We start from the raw sequence: 7,217 nt of genomic DNA on the forward strand, positions 1-7,217 counted from the left end.
CCACCTCTTCTCAGGAAGGGAGGTGAAAGCACTAAAAAGATGATCACCCCCTCCCTGACATCTCAGGAAGAGAGATGAAAAACACCAAAGGAAAGTGGGGAATCAAGCCAGATATTGCTAGCAGGTTTCTGGGCTGAAGGGTCTTACTAGAAACAGGTATGCACAAATCCATCAGCATGGGAGATATTACACAAACACATAGCAATAACACACAAGCACATAGCAATAATGCACAAGCTATTGGTGGTGACTTTCCCCATAGCTGGTGTAGGGTTCAATGTGGTATAACAAACATGAATTGTACATGCAAGTAGTGGTATAACAAACTATAAATGAACATGGTATTGTAAAAGATTTCCAGAAGTCCTAGGAGGGCATGTAAACAATCACACATACGCCTCCTTCAGCAGCCAAGAGATAGTCCAAAATCAATCTATTGTCCATTGCTTCATGTGTCAGGGAATCCAATGATTCCTGCAGATTTTGAAGTCCTGCTACAGTCTTTAATCCAATGATTCCTGCAGATTTTGAAGTCCTGCTACAGTCTTTTTATGTGTTAGGGAATCCAATGATTCCTGCAGATTTTGAAATCCTGCAACAGTCTTTTTATGTGTTAGGGAATCCAATGATTCCTGCAGATTTTGAAATCCTGCAACAGTTTTATCATTTCTCAGAAAATCTAATGATTCCTGAGGGTTTTCAAGTCCTATAACAATCTTATGTCTCAGAGAATCCAATGATTCCTAAGGGTTTTGAAGTCCAACAATTTTTGATGTCCAGAGTCAATCGCCATAACTGCCATGCTCTTTCAGCGATGGAACTACCTGATGTTTCTTGGGTCTTCTTTGTTTCAAGGGTCTGCTCCGTCTCTCTCTGATGGACAAGGCAAATAAGGCTCGTTGGCACCAGTCTGATTCCTTCTCCATCTGTAGAGATAACAAGCAAATTTCCCCCAAGCAGTTAATATTTCTGGTCCCTTCCATTGACCACTTTCTGGATCTCTCCACATCACCTGACTTTTATTTAAAGATAGTGGAGCTGTTCACACTGGACATTGCCCTACCCGTGGGTTATAAAACCTGTCACCAGTGCATCTTTGTCAAAAATCAAGAAGTTGATAGTATAAAGAGCTAGATTTAGAAGTTCTCTAGGATTACCTGTAGCTATGCCTTTCTTTTATTTTTGGAGGAGCATCTTAATGTCTCTGTTTCTCCTCTCTACTATTGCCTGTCCTTGAGGATTAAAGGGTATGCCAGTGGTATGTAAAATCTTATACTGTGCACAAAAGTGTGCAAAATGTTTAGAAGTATATGCAGGTCCATGATCTGTTTTTATTGCTTGTGGCACACCCATAATTGCAAATGCTTGTATAAAGAATTCAGTGACCACTCGGGATGTCTGTTTTGCTGCTGGTACTGCAAAAGTGAATCCTGAAAATGTGCCTACCACAACATGAATAAAAGACAGACGATCAAAAGATTTATAATGAATCACATCCATTTGCCAAATTTCATTGAGTCTTAAACCACAAGGGTTCTTCCCTGGAGGCAGTGTAGGAGCGTGGAAAGGAAGGCAAGCTGTACAAGCTTTTACTATTCTCCTAGCTTTCTCTTTTGTTATCCCAAATTGCAAACATAAAGCTCGAGCAGCTTGAAAATATTTAGAATGAGATTCTTGGGCTTCTTGAAATAAAGGAGTATTGGCCAATATGGTTAGAAGGCTATCTGCCTTTGAATTACCATCAAAAATAGGACCTGGGATTCCACTATGAGAGTGGACATGCAAGATATAAATCTTACCTGGATGCTTTCTCACTTGCTCTTGAAGTTCCTTAAAGAGCTTATATATATTAGAGGCTACAAATTTTATTTGGGCTGTGGCAATTCTTTGTACCACACCTACTGAATAGGCTGGATCAGATATTATATTTTATATCTCCTAGATAATAAGAGCTAGAGCTGATAATAAGAGCTGAGTGGATTGAAAAAGAATTATGACTACTCTCTTTATAGTTAAGTCACAAGAGTATACAGTGCAAATATTATGTTTGGATGCATCTGTAAAGATAGTCCTTTAAGAGGAACTTTAGAAACCTTTTCTTCAAGAGTCCATCACCAATTATGTAATAGTCTGGTTATCTTTAATGGAGACCCGTGTGTAAAACTTGGAGCCATGGCTAATAAAATTTGCTACTCTGGGATGGTTTCACAGTATACATTAATTTGTGCATTAGTATAAAAGGTGTATATCTTATCAGGTCTTATCCCAGATAATTGTACTACTCGCTTAATGGCCTTTAATAAAATTCTAGTCACAAACATTGGGTAAGGAGTAAGGCTTTGTTCTGGTTGTGCTGGGAGGTTCACCCACTCTATCACACTGTCTCCTTGATGAAGGACTGCTGTGGGTATCTCTTGTGTAGCAAAAAATGATATTTCCAGGGGTTTTTGAATGACTCTTTCAACCACATTGGATAAAGCCAGTTTAACTTCTCTTAAAGCCTCTTGAGCTTCTTTTGTAAGCTGGCACAGTGAGTTTAAAGCACTGACTCCCCTTAAAATGTCATATAATGGTTGCAATTTATAGGTAGTCAATCCCAACACTGGATGCATCCATTGGATATCTCCTATCAATTTCTGAAAGTCATTTAAGGTCTTTAGCTTCTCTGTTCTTAAGGAAAGTTTTTGTACTGTAAGCACCTTAGGGTATACTTCATATCCTAAATATTGAAAAGGAGCATGTCTTTGAATTTTTTCTGGAGTTCTGTGCAATTTGTAATTCCCTAGAGTTTCTATGGTCTTTTGTAGACATGATTCTAACATTTGTTCTTCAGGTGCACACCTCAAAATATCATCCCTATAATGTAATAACATAACTTTTGGAAATGCTTTTCTTACTGGAGTAAGAGCAGCAACAACATACATTTGACGCATAGTAGGGCTGTTTTTCATTCCCTGTGGAAAAACTTGTCCATATCTTTTATAAGGCTCAGGTAAGTTAACACTGGGCACTGAAAAGGCAAATCTTTTCATATCCTCCTTATCCAGAGGGATAGAATAGAAACAATCCTTAATGTCTATAACCCAAAGAGGCCATTCTCTAGGCAATTGAGTAGGAGATGGAAGTCCAGGTGAAGAGTTCCCATAGTTTCCATCTGTTCACTTACCTTTCTTAAATCAGTCAACATCCTCCATTTTCCAGATTTCTTTTTTTTACAACAAATACTGGGGAATTCCAAGGACTTAGAGAAGGTTGCAAGTGTCCTTGGTCAAGTTGCTCCTGTACTATATCTAATAAGGCCTGAATTTTATCGCTACCTAAGGGCCACTGGTCTATCCACACTGGTGTATCAGTTTTCCATTGGATAGGAACAGGTGCAATGTTGGCAGGCCTTCAACAGCAGCCCTGCCTAAAAAACCAAGGTACTCATTTGTAATCCTAATTGTTGTAAAATGTGTCTTCTCCACAGATTGATGGGGATTTTTTTCAACTATAAAAGGAGTAAAAACTCCTGTTTCGCCTTCAAAAGTCCATCTCAAAGGGATAGCACAAACTTCAGCTGCTATTGATCTTCCTATGCCAAACATGTAGGTGTCTGCCTTAATCTTTGGCCAGTTGGCACCTCTAATGACTGTACGATTTGCACCTGTGTCTGCCAATCCTTCTAATGGTATGCCATTTATGTAGATAGTGAGTATAGTTTGGTCAGCTGTCACAGCTGCTGTCTAGTATATTCCTGGATTTTGTTGCTTGGAGTCAGAATTTGGGCGACTATCACCAGAGTGTCTATTAGGAGTCTGTATTAGTAAACCTGATGCTACTATTTCTCCTGGGTGATAAGTCACACATTGTCTACCTGTATTAGTGACTGGGATATTATCTACACATTCACCAGTTTCCCACATCAGTGTGTGGATGGAAACTGTTTTGTACGTACTCCCAGGAGGTGAAATGGTCAAGCCTACTGTGCCTGGAGGCAAGGATCCATAGGCTGGAGAGGAACAGATTTCACCTCTCCAGGGGGTATCTCATTTGTTCCAATTGCATTCAACTCTATTCTCCCCAATTATAATCCCTTTCTCCCATCAGATTGCTTCCTGGCTGATTGGTCATGTCTGGAGATTGAACTTCTAAAGGCTCTCTGGGTATAGCATTGGCTGCCTTCTTGCCCCAAATATTTTTTGCCTTGGGCCCTGGGACTGGACCCCTCATCCTCCTTCCCTGAATCAGTCTACATTCTGAGGCCCAATGGAAGCCTCTGTTGCATTTTGGACATGGGGTTTTGGGTCTTGTTCTCCCACCCTGTTTTCTCACTCTGTCTCTATGCTAATATTGAGCTTTCAGATGCCCTATTTTACCACATTGAAAGCATTGACGAGTCTTTCTGAAATCCCTTGCCAAAAGGGACCCTTTCTTCCCATGCTGGGATCTTGGGAAGTCTGCATCACAGCCTGGCTATAAAAGGTATTTGTGTCCAGTGTGGCACAGCATCTTATGATCTCCTCTAAAGGAGCATCTTTGTGTAGTCCTAGTGTAATTCTTCTACAAACCTCATTAACATTTTCTTTAATAAGTTGCCTTATTATAATGTCTGTTGCTTCATTTTCACCAATAGTTCGTAATCAGCAAAGGATTCATTTGGTTCTTGTGCTATTTTTGCGAAGGCCCCTCCCTTGCCCTATTTACCTGGAATAATACCCCATGCTTTAACAGCAGGAGAAGCAATTTGCTCATATGCTGCTATGGGGTAATTAATCTGTACTGAAATGTCTGCATAAGAACCTACACCTGTTAGTTGGTCACAGGTGATTGGAGGATTAAGTCCACCATGACTATTTTGTTGGGCTTGTATCCTATAGAGCTCACTATATTCAGAAAACCACAAGTTTTGTCCAGGTTTCTAAGCATGTCCTTGCTATAAATTTCCAGTTCCTAAGGGTTAAGACTTCATAAACCAAATTCTGTAATAACATCTTACATAAGCTGATGTAGCCCCATAAAGAGTGCAAGCCTTTTTCAGGTCTTTGATGATTTCTAGATCAAAAGCAGTGTATCTTCCACCTTCTTGACCTGAAGAATTAAACTGTTGAATTACAGGATACATTTCTATTCTATTCTCAAATCAGCTGTATTCTGCCTTTCTTCTGTGGCTTTACCTTTTGCAATCTAGTCATAGGAGGAGGTGATTGATGGGGAGAGGTGCTGGTGATATCATTGCCCCACCCCCTCCTCTTCATCCTGGAAGGTGATGGGGCGTGTCAATGACCTGCTCAGGTGTAGGCAGGGTTGAAGCTGGGCTGTGAACGTGAGAATCACCAAGCCCTTCATTTACTTAAGTCCTTATGCCCTCTGGCCATATTGCCATTAATCTGTCCTTTGTCTTCCTCTTTTTCCTCACACTTCTTCATCTGACTGTTCTTAAAATTTTTCTTTTTTCTATAACTTGTGGAATTCTTTAAGGCCAATTGTATTATATTGTATATATAGAATGTTTCTTTGGAAATTGAATCAGGACCATTATTATAATATTAACATAGTTGATCAATTAAACCCTGTCTCTTTATCATTCTGAGTATGCTTCCTGTAGATCTCCTTTGGGGGTGAGGTTGGGGTGGGGGAGAATCTTCTAATATCTGCCCCATTTCAGCTGAAAAATGAGAATTACTGGTTTAGCTCTTAACAAACTAAGTTCCCTGTTTGTCTATTAAAATATTCACCCTATTTCCTGGTCACAGTGAAAATTGGGTCCTTAGTTCACACGTTGGGTGCCAAAATGTAAAGTCTAAGCTAACTCCCTGGAGGCCTAAGAATCAGTCAGAGTCAGGATAAGCAAAAGTCCTTGGTCTTTTTTAGGGGGAGAAGTGAAGAGGATGCCAGATGCTCTCCATTGACTAACCTCCGTTCTCCTCATCCTCCTCCAAAGTGACTTTGGCTTGTCTCACTCCACCCCCTAATCCTTCCTATGATTATCTGTATACACCAAAAGATGAAGCCAGCACAGAATAGTAGGAAGGGCCATTTTCCAAGCATATGCTAATAGAGTATTGTCCAATACGGAATTAGCCTTAAGTGCTCAGTTGTTTGATTCCAGTGCACCTATTCAGAGTTTCAACCCTTTACACTGGACACAATGCTGTCTGAGAGCTGCTGGCTGACTCAACTGATCCCATGTGGTCTTGTACTTGTCTGCCCTGTGTGTGGGGCTGCCAGAGGCCTGACATTCCATTCTCAGTCTGCATAATATCCTTGCTGCCCTCCACATATCCACAGACCCAAGGCCCTTCAAGGAAATGCTTCCCTGAGGATTGAAGTAAGTAGAAGGGGCTGAGAAGGTCCCTCCAAAGAAATGCCCGATGGGAACTGCAGAGTGGCTCAGTGGATCCCTCCTGAATGGGGACAGACCCAGGAAAAAAGGCAGACTGGAGCACCCAGGCTCATTTGGATGCTTCTCCAGAAGCCTCTAGTCAACCACAGATGTAATAACAGTATTCATCATTGCTAACATTAATAGAGCACTTATTGTGCTAAGCACTTTGCAATTATTTTCTTCAATCTTCACAACAACCCTGAGAGATAGGTGTTCTTATTCTCATTTTACAGTAGGGGAAACTGAGGCAGAGGCAGCATTTGTGAAGTGACTTGCTTAGATCACAGCTAGTACCCGAGGCTACATTTGAACTTATGTCTTCAAACACTGTACCACCTTCCTGCTTCAGAGGCAAGAGATCAGGTCCAAGGAAGAACTAGGTGTGCTACATAAACATGAGTGAGCCCTGGAATAAAGTATGAAACCCATTTTTAAAAATTAAAGCTTTTTATTTCCAAAACACATGAACAGATAATTTTTTTTATTATAGTAACTTTTTATTGATAGAATCCATGCCAGGGTAATTTTTTTTACAACATTATCCTTTGCACTCACTTCTGTTCCGATTTTTTCCTCCCACCCTCCACCCCCTCCCCTAGATGGCAAGCAGTCCTATATATGTTGAATATGTCCTAGTATATCCTAGATACATTGTATGTGTGCAGATCCAAACAGTTTTCTTGTTGCACAGGGAGAATTGGATTCAGAAGGTAGAAATAACCTGGGAAGAAAAACAAAAATGCAAACAGTTTACATTCATTTCCCAGTGTTTTTTCTTTGGGTGCAGCTGCTTCTGTCCATCATTGATCAATTGAAACTGAATTAGGTCTCTTTGTCAAAGAAATCCACT

This window comes from Sarcophilus harrisii, chromosome 4 (assembly GCF_902635505.1).
Source record: "Sarcophilus harrisii chromosome 4, mSarHar1.11, whole genome shotgun sequence".
Classification (NCBI taxonomy): domain Eukaryota; kingdom Metazoa; phylum Chordata; class Mammalia; order Dasyuromorphia; family Dasyuridae; genus Sarcophilus; species Sarcophilus harrisii.